This window comes from Balaenoptera acutorostrata, chromosome 18, assembly GCF_949987535.1.
Source record: "Balaenoptera acutorostrata chromosome 18, mBalAcu1.1, whole genome shotgun sequence".
Classification (NCBI taxonomy): Eukaryota; Metazoa; Chordata; class Mammalia; order Artiodactyla; family Balaenopteridae; genus Balaenoptera; species Balaenoptera acutorostrata.
In genome coordinates, this window is record NC_080081.1 from 13,557,420 (window position 1) to 13,576,158 (window position 18,739).

Consider the following 18,739-nt stretch of genomic DNA (forward strand, 5'->3'; position numbering starts at 1 on the left):
AGAATAGAATAGTAGACAGGATTAAAATTTAACAAGCTAATGATGGATGAAATAATAAGCATAAATCTCATAGACATTTTGTTGAGGAGCCAGATGCCAAAAAAGGTTCATACGGTATGATTCCATTTATATGAACACTGGGAACAGGCATACTGTTGATAATGTTGATATGGATGTGGGTGACAGTTATATGTAACTACAAAGTCAGGTGTTGCTTCAGTTTCAATGTACTTCCTTATGGCAAGTGCCTCTTAATTTTTATTCTGTTAAAGTCTGACTTCAGCTACTAGCTAAGGTGTGCTGTTTTTCCTTCACAATTGCTTTGATGGTAATTTTGAACAGAATTTTCGCATCTTCCTCCCTTCACTTCTTTTTTCACATCTACGGACAGGTAAGAGTCTAAAAGATTACACTGAATACTTTTGGTGTTGGCATGACCATTGCCAGGAGGCTTCTTCATGAAAGCTCTCTCTGCAAGAGTCACCAATAGCATCTTTAAACCTCCAACACTCACAGCAAAGCATTTTTCAAACTTCTAAGACATTTCTTTTGAAATAATGATAACAGGATACATCTGGGCACACTCTTCCTGTCTTAACATCTTAAAAGTGAGAGTTCTAGATAATGTCCTTGTCTTTTTCTTTTTCTTTTTAACATAATCCTTATTATGTTTGTAACTTTGCTTTGCAATAACTAAAAATAAGGGAAGAACGTGTCTTTTTGTTTGTGCTGAATAAACATTAGAGCTGGTTGGGGTCTACTTTTCTTCTTTTCTTGGCCACACTAATTGCATTAGTGTGGCCACTTGAGGCATGTCTCAAAAAAACACAGAGACACATGCATTTTTCTCTCCATCTCTGTCTCTCTCTCACACTCACACACACACACACATGCACACACACACACACACAATTGAAGGAAGTCAGAATAATCCATTTTGCCATGAAACATCTAGGTTTTGACAACTGGCACCCAGTGGAAAGGCATCCCAAATGTGGCTTTAAAGCAACCATGAGACTGTTTTAGGCATAATATACACAGAACCAATCTGTTTGCTCTGAAATTTAAGGTTTAGAACTCACATAAAGCTTGAGGCACAAGAACATCAGTCCTAGTTTCTCAGTACATCCAGTTTGTTGGAGAATCCAACCAGGATTTGTGATTGAAATAAAATGACATTTCCCTTAATAAAGGAAAGGGTATGTGACATAATTGGGATACTGTAAAACATCCTGAGAAATCATGGATGGAAATCATTATTGGGGAATAAATTACTCATTGCATTAGTGTTCTGCTCTCCTCAACTTAGCATATAACTTTAAACTATACCTGACATCTAGGTCCATGACCGTAATTTACTTTCCTTGCATTTAAAAAATATTCACATGAATTATTCTTAACAATGCTTTTTTCAGAGGTTCAAAGACAATCTTCATAATTCCCTTAGTTTATGAATAAAGACACAGAAATATTAGTCTAAATTGGAAGCTCTTGAGGGAATTATATCCCTTGCTATGTTTTATACATTATCTAATTTTCTCTCAGCAACCAAAGATCCTGAATTATAATTGTGGTCATCCTCGTAACAACAAAAATGAGTGAGATCTTTTACTACCATAAACTATGCTCAGCCCACTCCTTTGTTCTTGAGATGCAGGATCTCCTCTCAGAAGATGTAGAGAGATCTGAGCAGCCCGACAGAAGGTTGACAAGTACACAAGGTTAGGAGACACATCTCTACCCTTTATCACACTGTGGTCTGACGGTCTCGCCTTTTTTCCCCAGCCATCCCTACCCAACTTCCAGGGACAAAATGCTCATCTGGTCAGTATGGAAGGAGCAAGATCTGTGGGTGTTTGGTAGAGTTTCATTTTACTCTTTATCACCAATGTCTGGCTTTCCACAGCACTAGCTGTAGTAATATTCTTCAGCACACAATCAGAATTTTCTTCTTGGAGAAGGCTCATCACAGATACATCAGAGGGTCTTTGAACAATCTTGTAAATGAAAGGAGTAGTTCTTTTATACAGGCTTCCAATAAGACAGACTATTTGGGCATAGATATGAATGAAAAAACCTAAGCCAAAATCAGCAGTCCTCCCATTGACAGATCCTTCGCAAGTTTTGAGTAAGAATTCAAAATGATGATGTCTTCTATTGCATTCATCCTCCTGGAGATAAGCCATAATCGTGTGCATTCCAAGCACTTTGGTATTCCCCGTTGAACTTGACTTTGAAGCACATTTTCTAACACATGTGAAATGTCCCCTGATTTAGCCTCCTTAAGAAAAGTTGACCACCCACCCACTGTCAGGGGTGGGGTCACAGTTTCTCGAGTCCCTGCCATCATGAGTGAGTAAGATTGAGAAATTCAGTTGACCTGAAAAGCATGAAGTAAAGAACTAAGATGGTCATTTTGCTCTCCCCTGACAGATATTGGCAGAGAGAAAATATAAACGTAACAATGTCCTAAGGGCTCAGGTGATCTTTTCCCTCCACTGATATACACCTAAAAATTAACAAAAATTGCTAGTAAGCCAGCCAAGATAGCCAAGAAGTTCCCTGAACTCTTGATGGGGAAAAATTGGTACTGATCTTATCAAACTGAATAACCACTTCAAACAGGTTAACTCTAGTTTTTTTTCTAATAACGATGGCTTTCAGAATAGGCAGATCTAGGATGTGTAAAAGATAAAGATGAGATGTGTGCTCTTACACTAATGATTAAAAATAAACCACAGAGAGTCTGGGTCACCACAGACTTCATTAGTTTCCATTAGGATATTTATTTTTTGCAAGTGGTACTTCTAAAAACAAAAATTTCAAAAGATTTTATACATTGCCTACTATCCAACCTCTGTTTCTTTGGGAGGGAGTGGAAGATAAGAATCAAATCCACAGTGAACAGACAATTGTGCTTTCTAATCCTCTTGGTTCAAGACCGGTCTGAATAAAAAAGTGAAGCTCCCCTGCCTTTGCATTCACCTCAGAAAAGATTTTAGCAAACACAAGACACCAAAAGGTACTGGCATTAAAAAAATTGTTTAAAGCATTTCTATTTCCTTGCAGAGCAAACAGTCAACCATCAGAGTTTGGTCATCAATTCATTGACAACTACTATGATGTGATTGGAATTTCGGAGCACCATAAGAAAATCCTCCCCATTTCCTTTATCAGTGCTGCATTTCTAAAAAACAGCCAAATAGGAGGGTGAAGATAGCCCAGCAATGCCTTTTTAAATTTACAGTTTTAGAGTAATTATGAGCGCTATTGCTGACAGCAGCAATATTTTCAGAACCCATATCCCCACAAAGTTCCTCAAAGACTGGATGCATAATTCGCATCGAAAGTTACTAAGCGTCTGTTTGACTGCATTTAGTCTTCCCTTCAAAGAAACATAGAAAACAATTTGCTCTAAGGCACTGTACAGTCAAGAACAAACAGGTGAGATGCTTTCAAACCTTAAGGCTGTACACCAACAATTCAATACAAAGTGACGATGGTTATTTTAATCATCAGCTCCTTTTACTGTGTGTACCAAGTACATCGAAGCAGAGTCATATCTTAAAAACAAAGAGTGAGAAAGCAACAAACAGACAAACAGAAGGGGGAAGGAAAGGAGAGAAGGACAGGAGGGAAGGGAGGGAGAGAAAAGGGTAGACAAGAGATGGAATAGAAAGGGAAAGGCAAGGAAGCAAAAAGTGTGTTTGAGCATCTCTTCCATAGATACTCAGACCATAGATGGAGACGTGATGACGTGAAGACTGATTGGCAGGGAGTGGATTATCTGTGTTTGAAAGAGGGGGGTTAGATTTGTACTCAGGGAAGTGGGTTTCTCACAGAGAAGAGCATCCAGCATGCCCCAGCCCTACCTTTCCCAACACTCCAGAAGGTCTAATCGCTTCCTGGAGGACAGCTGCTCCCAAAATGAAAAGAGAGTCAGTAACAAATAAGGGGGCTGACCCAAGAGGCACAGTGACAGAACATCTGTGACAAAAGGATGAAGGCAGCAACTGGAAAAACGCCATGTTTCTGGTCCCCATTGGGGAGGTGAATGAGACACTCTCACAGCTCACAGCATGTTCCCTGTGCCAAGAGGACTCCAAGGGGCCTGTGCCGACCCACTCATGTGTCACTGCTTTCACACACGTGGCCCATGTCCTGCACTCGATGGCCATGACACCGTCTTGCCCGTACTTCCTGCTGGTTAACGAGAGAGCTTCCTCGATACGTTTAGCCCAAGGGAAGGTGATGGTATTAAGCTTCTCTTATTGGATTGCATACCAAATTTTATATATATATATAGGACTGCATACCAAATATATAATTTTATCCATTTTATATAATTATATATATACAATATATACACACACACAAATATATATACACACACACATGCAAATATGCATGTATATATCTATTATATATATACCAGTTATATACATACAAATGTGTTTACATATATATAAATACAGATATATAGATATATATAGAGAGAGAGATTATAATATATGACTGCATTATATATAATAGTAGAATTTAATTATATATGTGAAATTAAATATATATATGTATTCCTGAGACTATACACCAGGTATTAAGCTTCTACATATCTGATGTGTGTCATGACAATAATATATGGAGCCAAATATGTGTGCATTCATTCATTCCACAAAAATTTACTAAAGACTTTGTTATGAACAAAGAATCAGACCACATGCTGTTGGGGAAAGAGAGCCAAGGAGAATCTGGTTTCCATAGTCCAAATGAGTTTCAAGCTGCATAAAGGAAAAGGCACATAGACAACTCATTGAATACCGAACAGTATGAAGCAAGTGCCCTGATAGAGATAAAACCAGATGCTGAGAAGACCTGAAGGAAGGAGGGATTATTATTGTATGGTCTGAGGGTAGAAGGAGACAAGGAAATGTTTCTTGAAGAAAATGCTTTTTAGCTCATTTTAATAGCTGGAGAAGGTGTAAGAATTCTGCAAGCCATTAGAGAAATGTGAGCCAGGCCTGCCAGAAGGGAGGAACAACAAGCTGAGGAATCACAGGGAGGTTCACCCACCCGGAGAGGAGGGTGCAGCAAGGAAGCCACGCCAGGGACAGCAAGAGGAGCAAGGTAGTCTATGATGTGAACACCGTGCTGAGTGTAGGTCAGAAGACAGGGCAATTACTAATTCAGTCAGGGATGATGATGGGGAAGACAAGGCATTTTAACTAAGTATTGAAAGATAAGCATGACTTCTACAGTCAGAAGTGGGATGAAGGGACTTCCCTGATGGTGCAGTGCTTAAGAATCCACCTGCCAATGCAGGGGGACATGGGTTCGATCCCTGGTCCAGGAAGATCCCACATGCTGCAGAGCAACTAAGCCCGTGCGCCACAACTACTGAGCCCGCCTGCCACAACTACTGAAGCCCGCGTGCCTAGAGCCCGTGCTCTGCAACAAGAGAAGCCACCGCAATGAGAAGCCCATGCACCGCAACGAAGAGTAGCCCCCGCTCGCTGCAACTAGAGAAAGCCCACACACAGCAACAAAGATCCAACGCAGTCAAAAATAAATAAATAAATAAATAAAAGAAGTGGTGGGATGAAAAAGAACATTCCAGAAAAACAAGATGGCATTAGGAAAGAACTGGGGATAAGAACATATAATGTGGACTTAGGGAATGGTGAATGTACACTAAGGATAAAAAACTTTTGCTCATTCCTGACACATGCTAGGAGTTCAATAAATATGTGTTGAATGAATAAATAAATGATTGATCATAGGGAACTAAGGGAGAAAGAGGTTTCAAAATATGGGTTGGAGTTGAACCTTGAATTCCAGACTAAAATGTTGGGACTTAATCCAGTCGCCAATGGGAGGCGCTCAACGAATTTCAAAGGAGAGTGACAGGATCAGTACTGTGAGTCCAGAACTGAGATAAAGGATGGGCTAGAGAGGGAGTAGCAGAAAGAACAGCCTGGCCCTGTATCGCAGACTCAAGATAACAGGGATTTAGGTAATAGTAGGAATTGAACGGATAGAGATAGAATGAATTTAAGACACATCAGAAAGGTGGAGCTATCTACCGCTATTACATAGCTTTCTCAGACTTACCCACTCACAAGAGCACGGCTTTGCAGGCCAATAAATACACACCACAAGCCCTTCAGGCTTATTTTGGCCATGGTTTGGGTCTTTACATTTGGCTTCTCCTCCAGCATCATTCTCGTATTTCGGTCTTCTGCCCCATTAGTTCAATTGCCTGTTTCCACACAAGCATCCATATATATCGCTCTTGGACTTAAAGTAAGTTCTACTTCCCTGATTTGCGATTCAGCGTTCATTCTTGTACGCTTTTTGTTCCTGGTTGTTTCAGGTATCCCTCACCCCAGCCTCAGCCTTTGGACCAAACCCCTAATGGTGACCCACTTGTTCAGAACCTTAAAATAAAAGGTTCCTTAAAATAAAATGTCATCAGGATATCTAAATACTCCAACACGTATACCATTGGACTTTCCAAATGGTCAATGTGGTTTCCGAGACGTGCTCAAAAACATTTTTTTTAAGATCATTTGACATTTGGTACAAGGCATTGCACCAACAGCCAATAGGCCTATTACACTGATTAATACTAAGAAAAGGCACTAGAAAAAAGGTGGTACCTAGATAATTTATTTTTTGTGTGTGTGCAGTTAACTTCATTAAAGAAGAACAGAATCAAAAGATGATGGTTAATTCTTAATTATTTAGAAACAAATCATGCTATAGATAACTAGACATATGTTATAACAATCAGACACATGATACAACTTTTTAAAAGCTCTATTTAGCTTTGAGGTACAGCATATGTGTGTTAATCCCATTTCTAAAACTTTTCAGGACAATCTCACTGTCCTCATAAATGTGTTTGTAATTGTCAAGCCATGTCTTCTAATTTTTTTCATTTGAAAAACATGAACACTGTTAGCAGATTTGCTTTGGGCGAAATTAAATTTAGATTCCACCCCCAGTGTCTGCCAGAGGGTGGAGAGAATCTTACCCAAATCTAAGAATTCCACTATCTAGGGGAAAACGCACCAGAAGTCTAACCCACATGCTCTTTGGGTCTACACTCTTAGGAAAGTTCAGCTAGCCCCTGTTTGCTATAATGATAAATGTTTTCTCAAATTGCTGTTGAATGTTTGCCCTAGTTCTTAGCAGCTGCTCTGATTCAAAAGGGCTCTATGTTCTCAGGATATTGAAATTATGACTTGAAAAGAAAAAAAAAACAAAGCCCGTTATTGCATTTTTCCTGGTTTGAAAAATCAAGTTGAAGACAGTGACCCTCTTCCAAAAGGCAAGAGCATTGCCTCACGGTTTGGGGTCCTTGAGCAATGTCCCTCAAGGCCTATACATGAAATGAGGACAATACGGAGACCCGGGCGTTCACATAATTGATCCACTTTCATCCGTGTAAAGGGATGAGAAAGTCTCAAATTATTAACAGTCCAGTGCTTTTACAGCTCCCACCTACCGCACACTTACTGCTTTCAGATTTCTCCTAATTGAATTACTGAGAGCAGACCAAATGACCTTAGTTGTCCAAGCAGTATTTATCACATTTTAAATGAATTTCATTATTAAAAGAAAATATTCTCTTAACCCATTTTCCACCTTATAGTAATTATATCCGTGGTGTCCTAAGTTTTCTGTGACTTTTCTTTTCAAGAAACAACTATTAACTTTCCACAGACTCAGTGACCTTGTTTGGATGACTCTGTCCCCTCAGGTGACCTTGAGGCAAAAATTACAGAAGCATCAATTGGCAAGTTCGTGAGCATTCAGCAAAGTATGAAAAGGGTAAGAGCTCTTCATTTCCCAGCACTGGCATTCATCATGGAAAGACACATAAAAAGAAAGGGCAAATTCCAATGACACGCATCCAGTAAATTGGAGACTCTTGTCACAGTAAATGCCAATTCAGCAGTTTATAATCACAATGCATAACATGGCTACATTACTTATTTTTTAACCCTCTAAATTGGGCATTTTGTTACTGTTCCTCTGTGTCACCCTTTGTGTCATTGAAAATCCTAAGTTTCTTCTGCTATGAGATCATCTTTCTGAGTCTGTTGAATTTCTGTTGAATCTTGGTTATTTAGTAACAAGTCCTCTTCGCAATGGCATTCAATCAAGAATCACAGATTTTGAAGAAATCTGATAGGTCACTTAGTTCCACGTAGACCATTGTACAAAATGAACTAGAAGGGAAATACACTATAAAATTGTTTCTAAACTATTTGCAAATACAACAAACCACAGACCTTCTCTTAACAATTTGCCTGGCATTTCATCCATTTTAAGCAGGTAAATGGAGTCCAAATTCTCTTGCCTGAATTGGAGTTAATTTCAAAACCAACAGTCAAGGTGAATCAACATTCCTAAATATATTTATTTATGAACTAAAGGAGAGTAGTTCAATACAGATTGCACTGGTGTCAACACAGTGTCCACAGTAAGTGGTGTTCTCTATTAGATGTGCTTGAATTTTTTCTTTGGTAAGAATCCTATAACCAAAGCACAGTTAATAAGGTCAAACACATTTCTGGAGATTTCCACACATGTTCAGGTATTCTCACCTCAATATTACATTTCACCTAAGTGGAATATGTGAGGTAGAGCAGTAACATGGAACAAACACTGGACAAGAGGTATCACGGGTATGGAGTTAAGGTCCAGCTCTCTGACTCATGAATTCCATTAGACAGTCACCCAAACTCCCTGGGCCTTAGTTTCCTCATTCATGAAACTATTTCTGAAGTCATATGATTCTATAGGTCTATGTCAAATACCAGATTAACAGCAGGCTTTTGATGTTTTCTCCTAAATCAAAACAAAGCAAAACAAAAAACAGAAAAGGCAACAAGAACACACCTGGCATTAGTTTATACCTAGGTGGTGTTGAATTTGCATCTTTGCAGTATTACTCCCCCAAGCACAGTGACAGCATTTAGTATTTAGCAGCAGAGTTATTAACCCATGCTCAGATGTGTCACGATGATGCTTGAATCCTATTAAACAATATATTTCTTTAAAAAAAAAGTCTCAGGTTTCTGAATCTCTTCACAGTTTATCTCTAGTGACTGAAGCACATATATTAGAATTGAACAGTTAGTATTTCTGGTATAGGACTGATTCAGGTTATAAGGCAGAATCTTTCCCTAAAACAGAATCTTCTTTGAGATCATCCTTCAAATGATTGCCACTTATGGAAGTATGTCATCTCTGCAGAAAGAGCCATAGAGGAAAACCAATTCCAGAGATTTCTTTTCTGAAGCATGTTTTGTCTATTTGCTATATCAGCAAGCAAACAAGGTGTTTGAAAATTTTGTTTTCTTGAGTAAGATGCTCCTATGACATTACTGATCCTAAGGTACAGCCATGGGTTTCTGCTATTGATTTTAGCATCCTATTTGGAGTATGCTAGCCACATGTTACAAAGCCAGTCCTCACCACATCCCACCAAGAATGTCAATCAGCTTTCCATGCTTCTTCTGTACTTTGCACACCACCCCCCTGAGGCAGTGCCCTAAATCATCCCACATAAGCCCTGGCAGATCTCCAGGCCCACGGGCAATGGTGGACTCCAAACTAGAGCCAGTATAATGATTAACGTCTCCTGCCCATATGATGCTATTTTAGGCATCTCAAGGCCTTCCCTGCCTTAAAATAAAAATTCCACTTTTCTCACTGATGCTTCAAATTCCTTTAAAAGAATAAAGAGATGCTTTGACTCAGTACACATTTTCTTGGGAGAGGAAACATATGACCTGAAATCCATATAATTGATTAATCTGACAAAATTGATTAATATAAAACCCCTTTCTGAGGACAGACATTGATGAGGACCCTTACTGGCAGGTGAAATGGGAAAAGTACAGCAAAAAGAGATGGAAGACACCAAATATTTTGCTTACTTTTTGCTTCATAATCATTTGTAACATAATAATAATGATATTCATCCCATGAGGTTGTTGAGCTAATAACTGATAACAATAAACACCATTTATCGAGTCTTTCAATAGTGAGAGGTAGCATCAGTGAAAATGCTGGTAAGGACGTCCAAAAAGCCTCTCCTCTTTATAAAAGCAATGAGAACACTGCCAAAAATTGTCAAAATTGGCATTTTTATAACTCCGAAAATTAGCCAAACTCTTGCAGCAATTCATAGAGCATTTTTTTTAAAAAAGGATAAATTTCATTAAGAAGAGAAAGCTGGGCTTCCCTGGTGGCGCAGTGGTTGAGAATCTGCCTGCCAATGCAGGGGACACGGGTTCGAGCCCTGGTCTGGGAAGATCCCACATGCCACGGAGCAACTAGGCCCGTGAACCACAACTACTGAGCCTGCGCGTCTGGAGCTTGTGCTCCGCAACAAGAGAGGCCGCGACAGTGAGAGGCCCACGCACCGCGATGAAGAGTGGCCCCCGCTCGCTGCAACTAGAGAAAGCCCTCGCACAGAAACGAAGACCCAACACAGCCAAAAATAAATAAATTAACTAAAAAAAAAAAAAAAAAAAAAAGAAGAGAAAGCTTCACAGTGTTTTAACTTGCCCTATTCCCACCCCCTCCCTCCCCGCCAGATTTGCAGTACCCTTGAAAACCAAGAGCCACAATCACAGCTAAAGCCAGCAGTCTGGCAGCCTTTGGAAGGGGCAGAATGGGGTTGGAGCATCTTCAAAGCCCCATTCCTAGAGAATCGGCCATTGTTTGACCTGTCTTGCGGTTCCCTGAAAGATCCCACTTGCAAGACTGTCTTTAAATGAGCTGACTTGAAGCTCACCCAATGCAAAAAAGCCTTTTCCCAGGGGTGTTTGAAATAAATCAGAGGCAATTGTTTAGCACTGCAACTCCCTGAAGCAGTGGGTAACAGTTAATACAATAGGCTAAACAAAAGCTTAAAAGGAAAAGATGGGTAATGAGATGGCCATAGGAGGCTTTGAAAATCCCTAGTATATTCCCGCTAATCTAGAAACCCGTGCTTGTGTGTCGGGCTGTGCATCTGGCCAGGGCTGTGTGCGTGCTCAGGTGGGCCTATAACACACTAACCGCTTGCTAAACCTGAGGTTCTATGCAAGCAGAAAATGAAGGCTAAGAAGCAACAGCCCAGCTGCGTGCTGAAGGTATTCTCTAGTACACACACAGAGCCCCTTGGCAAAGACTGGGGGACTTATTAATTACAGGCTTTTAAGAAAGCCTTTGTTGAATCATTAGCTGACCATTAAGATAATTGAGCAGAGACTTCGGTGGCCACACACAAAAAAAGAATACAGAATTTACAGAATTTGTTCAGAAAAGTCACTAAACAACAGCAGCAAACCCTGTGGAGGACGGAGAATCTGATTTCCAGAGTTGCCGTATTATATTAACTAAAATGTCTAGTTTTCAACAAAAAGTAGGAGACATACAAAGAAACAAGAAAAGATGGCCCATACACACAATCAATAGAAAACCTGTTCCTGAGGCAGGCCAAATGCTGGCACTTACAATAATGAATTTAAATTAGCTCTTCTAAATATGGTCAAGGACGGGGCCCAGAGCCAACATCGGCACCAGGGTGGTCCCTGCGTCCCGCCCCCACCCCCTGCTGTGACACAGTTTCCACAAACGGACACACACGGAGCCTGCGCGGGGGTGAGGCACGACGGCTTCCCCCGCCAGGTCCCCCGTAGGTCGGTCCCCCACAAGCCGGGTGCGCAAAAGGGCGCCCGCTGTGCTTTCCCTCCCGAAAGCGGGCTGCGGGGCCCAAGCGTGGACCCTGAGACACGAAAACGCGCACCACGCTGCCACGGGGGACGAGAGGCCAGGAGCCCTGCATTTCTGGAATCACCGGGACGCCTGTGTAAATTTCCGTTTGGCCTGTCATTTTCCAAAGGTCACTCAAGATCAGGGGACAGAATACCTAGTCTCCAAGGGTCCTGCCAGCCCACCCACTGAAAAATAAAAATAAAAAATAAATAAATAAATATGGTCAAGGAACTAAAGAAGTTATAAAAAGGAACCAAATAGAAATTCTGGAGATTAAAAGTACAATAAGTGAGGGGCTTCCCTGGTGGCGCAGTGGTTGAGAATCTGCCTGCCAATGCAGGGGACACGGGTTCGAGTCCTGGTCTAGGAAGATCCCACATGCCGCGGAGCAACTAGGCCCGAGAGCCACAACTACTGAGCCTGCACATCTGGAGCCTGTGCTCCGCAACAAGAGAGGCTGCGATAGTGAGAGGCCCGCGCACCGCAATGAAGAGTGGCCCCCGCTCGTCGCAACTAGAGAAAGCCCTCGCACAGAAATGAAGACCCAACACAGCCAAAGATAAATAAATAAATAAATAAATAAATAAATAAATAAAATATTAAAAAAAAAAAGTACAATAAGTGAAATGAAAAATTCGCTACAAGAGTTCAACAGCAGATTTGAGCAGGCAGAATTAAAAATGAGTGAACTTGAAGATAGACCAATTGAGATTACCTAGTCTAGGGAACAGAAAGGAAAAAGAATAAAGGAAAATAAACATAGCCTAAGAGCATCAAGCAGACTAACATGTTCATAATGGGAGTCCCAGAGGGGGAAAATGAATAAAGGAAAATAAACATAGCCTAAGAGCATCAAGCAGACTAACATGTTCATAATGGGAGTCCCAGAGGGAGAAAAGAGGACAGGAGAAAAGCACAGAAAGAGAATTTGAAGAATTAACAGCTGAAACTTCCCAAATTTAAGGAAAACTATCAATCTACATATCTAATAAGCCAAATAAAGTCCAAGTAAGATAAACTCAAAAAGATCCACAGCTGGACACTTCATAATCAAATAGTTGAAGCCCAAGGCCAAGAGAGACTCTTGAAAATATCAAGAGAGAAGTGACTCATCATATACAAGAAATCCTCCATAAGACTAACCAATAAGCTGATTTCTCATCAGAAGCCATGGAGGCCAGAAGGCAGTGATATGACATAATCAAAATGTTGAAAGAAAAAGAATGTCAACTAAGAATTCTAAATCCAGCAAAACTATCCTTCAAAACTAAAGTAGAAATTAAGATATTCACAGATGAAAACTGTGAGGAATTTATTGCTTGCTGAGAGCATTTATTTGCTTGCCTTTCTGCCCTACAAGAAATAATAAAGGAAGTCCTTCAGGCTGAAATAAAAAGATGCTAGATAGTAACTTGAATCCACATGAAGACATAAAAAAGCACTAGTAAAGGTACCTATATAGGTAAATACAAAAGATGGTATAACTTTTTGGTTTTTTGGCTTGTAACTCAATTTTCCTCCTATTTGATTTAAAAGGCAACTGTGTAAAGTAATACTTGTAAATATGTGTTGATGGGCACAAAATGGATAAGGATATCATTTCTATAAAAATAATAGCACAAAGCAGGGTGAAGAAATGGAGCTATTGGAAAAAAGATTTGTATACTATTGATATTATATTGGTATAAATCCAAAGTAGATTATTATATATTAAAGTGTTAATTATAATCCCCAGGGCAATCACTAAGACAATCACTCAAAGAAAATATAATAAGAGAAATAACAAAGGAATTAAAATAATACACTAGAAAATATCTGTGTAATACAAAAGAAGGTTGTAATGAGAAAAACATTGAAGACATTAGACATATAGAAAACAAATAGCAAAATGGCAGATGTAAATCATACCTTATCAGTAATTTTATTTAACATAAGTGAATTGAACATTCCAATTAAGAGAAAGAGACTGGCAGAATAGATAAGAAAAAAAAAAGATCCCATTATATGCTGTCTGCAAAAGACACACTTTTAAAGACACAAATAGGTTGGAAGTATAAAAGGTATATCATGCAAACAGTAAAAGAGAACTTCAGTGGTTATACTAATATTAGACAAAATAGACCTTAAAACAAAAAGTGTTACTAGAAACAAATAAGAACATTTTATAATGATAAAAGGGTAAATCCATCAAAAAGATATGGTCATTATAAACATATATGCACCTAACAACAGAGTCCCAAAATACATGTACCAAAAACTGACAGAATTGAAGAGAGACATAGACAATTCAACAATAATAGGTGGAAATTTCAATAACTCATTTTCAATAACAGATAAAACAACTGGTAGATGATCTCAGGAAATGCAAATCTTGAACAACACTATAAACCTATAGACCTAACAGACATTTTTTAAACACTCTACTCAACACCAGAAGAATATATATTCTTCTCAAGCACACATGGAACATTCTCCAGGATATGCCATATGTTAGGCCAAAAAACAAGGCTCAATAATTTTACATGTATATTACTAAAATGTAATGACTTAAAAATCAATGGCCAGGGAATCTTTTAAGTGATTTACAAGCATTATTTTATTTAATTCTCAAAAGTATCCTATAATGTATGATATGATTAGGTATAAGAAGTATGATTAGGTATGGTGATTATCCACTTATTGCAGATGAAGAAACTATAGTAAAGAGGGTTATATACCTTGCCTAAGATTGAACAGTTAATAAGAAACAAAGGTAGGAGCTACAATTAATGTTTTCATGTTTGAGGTCTCAGGGTAAACGTTTCCACCCAATCTCTACAAGGTCCCTTCTATAATTCACTCTGACAGCATCCTATTCTCTTTCTTCATAAAACTTTTCAAAATGTGAAATTATAGTTCTGGGTCTGAAGATAGACAAGTGGATGATATAAGTAGTGTGAGCAACTTGTTCTTGTTTGCCTGAGACTTTCCTGGGGTTGACACTGATAGTCCCAAGTACTGGAATTCTCTCAGTCCTGAGAAAATCTGGGTGGTTGGTCACACTAAGGAATAAATAAGCTACAAGTGTTAGCTCACTGATACCACACAACTAGGTGTTCCCTTCATAAGTCGTAAGAGCTATCACCCAGGAGATAAGTGTGCTGCAGCTAACCTTCTTTCCCCCAACAGCCCTAAGTGTCTTATAAACCACAGGAGGGTCTCTGTTTACCCACTACAAGACACCCTTCTCAGTCACCATGGAAACACCATACAGAAACTAAACAAAGATGGGATTTTTAACCCAGCCTTTGAAAAAAAAAAAGAGTCTCTCCAAGAAAGCATTACCATTTTGGAAGGAAGGGAGACTGCATTATTGTTTCTTTACTTGTTTATTCTGCTTCTTTCCAGAAGCTATTTACTCCATAAGAGCAGGGGACTCACATTTTCACTCACCATCAAACATTCAGCATCTAGCAAATGCCTGACATCTGGACATCTGGTGCGTATTCAATAAATATTTGAGCCAGTGATCATGTAACTTCTAAGTTGCTCTTAATCACCATCTATTACCTGCCTTGATTTAATACTTTAATTTTCCTGCCTTAATAGAAATACAAACGACTAGTATGAACTATTCACAACATCGCAGGCATGATGTTATCCTAGTAAATTGACAGAATAAGCTTTTGAGGTAATTATTCCCATTTTCCAGATGAAGGAACTGAGGATAAGAGAGATGAAAGAACTTGTCCAAGACCTCAAAGTTTATCTGTATTTGTTCCACAAATGTGTGCTATAATTTCTCAATTCTATCATCCTTCTGGCAAGAAATATTTCTGTACCCACACAATGGAAAACACAGAATATCAGGTGTTTGATATACGCTTCTTATAGAGACCACTTCTCCATGCCTCTGATATTGTTTACCATACCAATCTGGTAAGCTAAATATTTTTCATATCTGACATAAAGGCAGTCCCAGCCGGGCCCCTCTCCTGTTAATAAAGTGCAAATTGACACAAAGTTATGTAAGGCTACAGTAGTTGTAATAATAACCTCTGAATTCATTAAGCACTGGCAAATTTTGAGTACATAATCATAACTTGCCAAAATCTTTTTCTTCTAGTTTTTAGGAGGCAACCAAAAAATGCAATTTCATTCATTATTTTATTTATTTTATTTTAGTGTCCATAACCAATATGGCTCTAAAACCTCTCCTTTTTTCTTCTTTTTTTAAGAGAATCCTCCGGTGTACAAGCATGCTATTTAAACTAAGCTCCCTAAAGCTGAATACAATTTATCTTCAAACAGCAGAGAGGAAGGAGGGTAGAAATCTTCAAATATATATAAATTCATAGCCAGCTTCTATCAAACTCCTGCCCTTGTCAACTAGTTTAGAACACAATTTTCCAAATGCCACTGCTTTCTGGGATTCAGGAGAGGGTAAGAGAGCTCTTTCATTTCATTAGATTTGTGTCAACTCCATCCTGAGTTTCTAGCAATAGGGACTCTCAGAAAAATATGCTGAGCTTCCCTTCAGGTCTGGGATGCTGTGATTCTGGCACCGCAAAGCACCAAAAGTAAATAAAATGGCTCACATTGTGTTCCAGGCACAAGGGGGCCCAAAAGATAGGATGAGAAATCCAGCTGATGTGCTCAAGACCCTACCTCCAATTGCATGCTGCTGTTTTCTCAATATTCAGAGCTGCAGCCATGGCCAAATTGCACACTTGGAGCCAAATTCTCCCCTCAGTTCTGTGTAGGCAACTTCATCCAAAGTCACTAGGTGTAGAGCGCGTATCTAAAAGTGACATTTGGCAATAGCGCCATGGAGTTCTCTTATCTGCCACGTACTAACTATGCAATAAGTGCCTTTCTACCAATTTCTGCACAAACGTGAGCCTGTTTGCTACTCTCAGATGGCAGCGCTTGCTGTACAATTTCCTCAATTTTTAAAGATTTTTGTGTTTTGCCAGTCAGGAACACATTTTGCAAGTCCCTGGCAAACACAAGTGTACTTTCTTCTTGGCTTCCACACTTGCGGAAGCCAGATGAAAGGAACAGCTCGCAGGGAAAGCTTTGGATTTCATCAGTCCATCGATGAAGTAGTCCTTTGCCTCTCAGTCAGGTTTTTAAGGGATTGTGTTTCCTTAACTGAAGAAGTAAAAGTGCAGAAGAGGATAAGTGAAGAAAAGAGTTAAAGGTTTGCCTCATTTGAGGAGTATTTTTGGATCCTTCCCTCTACTCTCCCCCCCAACAGGCTAAGTTGGCGGTTTCCACATCCCATGTGCATCTCATATCTTATTGTGTGTGGGGGGGGATTTGCTAGGTATTGTCTGATGAGGGCTCTCTGAGGCAGAGCCAATATCATGTTTATCTCCGTATTTCTAGCCTAGAGCAAGGAGTGTGGCAGTCAGGTCAAGACACATTTATTGTCCACCTACTCTGTGCTAGGCACCGAGCCTCCTCCAGAGATAGAATGTTCTCCCCTTGAGGAACTTAGAGTCTAGTCAGGACATGCATGCATCAGCATAACATTTATGCACAAGGCAACTAGAGGTAACATAGAGTATGACCCAGATGCCAAAGGGAACACAGCAGATGGGTTCGTAATCCTGGTGGTACAGTCAAGAGGACCGCTGGGAGAAGACTATGCCAGAGCTGAGCCCTGAAAAGAAAGAGGAATTAAGTCAAGAATTAGCGGGGAGGGGAGGGAGTTCCAGGCATGGGCAGCAGCATGAACAGAGGCAAGAGGGCATCGAACACTATGCAGTTTGCCCTGCAAACTTCAAGGCCCAGGCTGGGAACAGCAGGCCATTAACACCAGAGAGGTGGGCAGTATCCAGGTAACCAAGGATTTTTTTTAACCTTATCATTTTTGAGAAAGATAGACATTGAAAGAGTTCAACCCTAAGGGAAACAGACTCATATCTATGCTTTAAACTGGGAAATTAATAAAGGGGCTGGCTTTTAATTGTGGAAGATTGAAAACGAAGAGCCCAGCTGGGAGGCAATTGTAATCATCTTGGTGAAAGGCCATGGAAGCCTGTATTAGGGCTGAGAGTAAGGCTACGCAAGAAATATTGAAAAGGCAGAATGGGAAGGACATTGTGCTGGGTGAGAGGCAGGAAGTGAGTGGCTTGAGGTACTCTTTAGACCTTGAGATATATGAGCTTGAAGCTCAGAGAAGTGTCAGGGATTAAGATTAAACTATGTGACTCCTAATTTTATAGGAGCTGAAATTATCCTTGAAAGTAGATGAGATTTCCCATGAAGAACTCTTGTTAAAAGAGAGACCCAGTAGCTGGGAATCTTTGGGGAAAAACTATCATTTCAGGGGTGAGCTGGGGAGCAGGTGCTCCTGAAGGTGATGAGGAGACACTTCAGAGACCTGCACGTGAGACAAAGAGAGTGTGAGGTCCTGGAGGCTCAGGGACTTGCAAAATGTGTAAAGATTTTCATAGAAAAGGCAGAAAACAGTGTCAATGCCCCACTGTGGTAAAGTCAATATAGAGTCATGTCCAATAGCTTTGGCAATAAGGAAGTCTTTGAAGACCTTTTCTGTGGCGGAGACACACATGCATATTGTTTAATAAATACATGAATGAATAAATGAATGAATGGATACCAAGTCTTCAGAGACTCTCTTCCCTTAGGATATAAAAAGTGACGCTTAATTTGTTGGGTGAAGGTTGATTTTCAAAGGAGCCCAGATCTCTAGCCTTATAAACTCTTAATTAGTATTGGTGACACAAAACAAGTCATTCTGTTTCAAGCCTTTTCTTATTGACTTTTCTTCTCCATACCATTTGCCGTGCATTTTAATAATGATAGATGAAGCAAGTCTTAAGGTGGAAATGCAGAGTCCAAGGATACTCTCCCTTCATCACTTGCCACGAATAGGACCCACCTCCACATTTACACGTACATTTGGGGTCACAGGTCAGCAGAGGTGTTTGGAAGCATGGAAAACTAGATGCCA

The 18,739-nt window shown here is 39.8% G+C and overlaps 1 protein-coding gene across 1 annotated transcript in view; it reads right to left on the minus strand.

Annotated features, from left to right (window-relative positions):
• The window catches only part of HS6ST3 (heparan sulfate 6-O-sulfotransferase 3), a 652,398-nt gene that overhangs the window by 155,402 nt on the left and 478,257 nt on the right, over positions 1 to 18,739 (minus strand). The gene's annotated exons all lie outside the window — the stretch shown is intronic.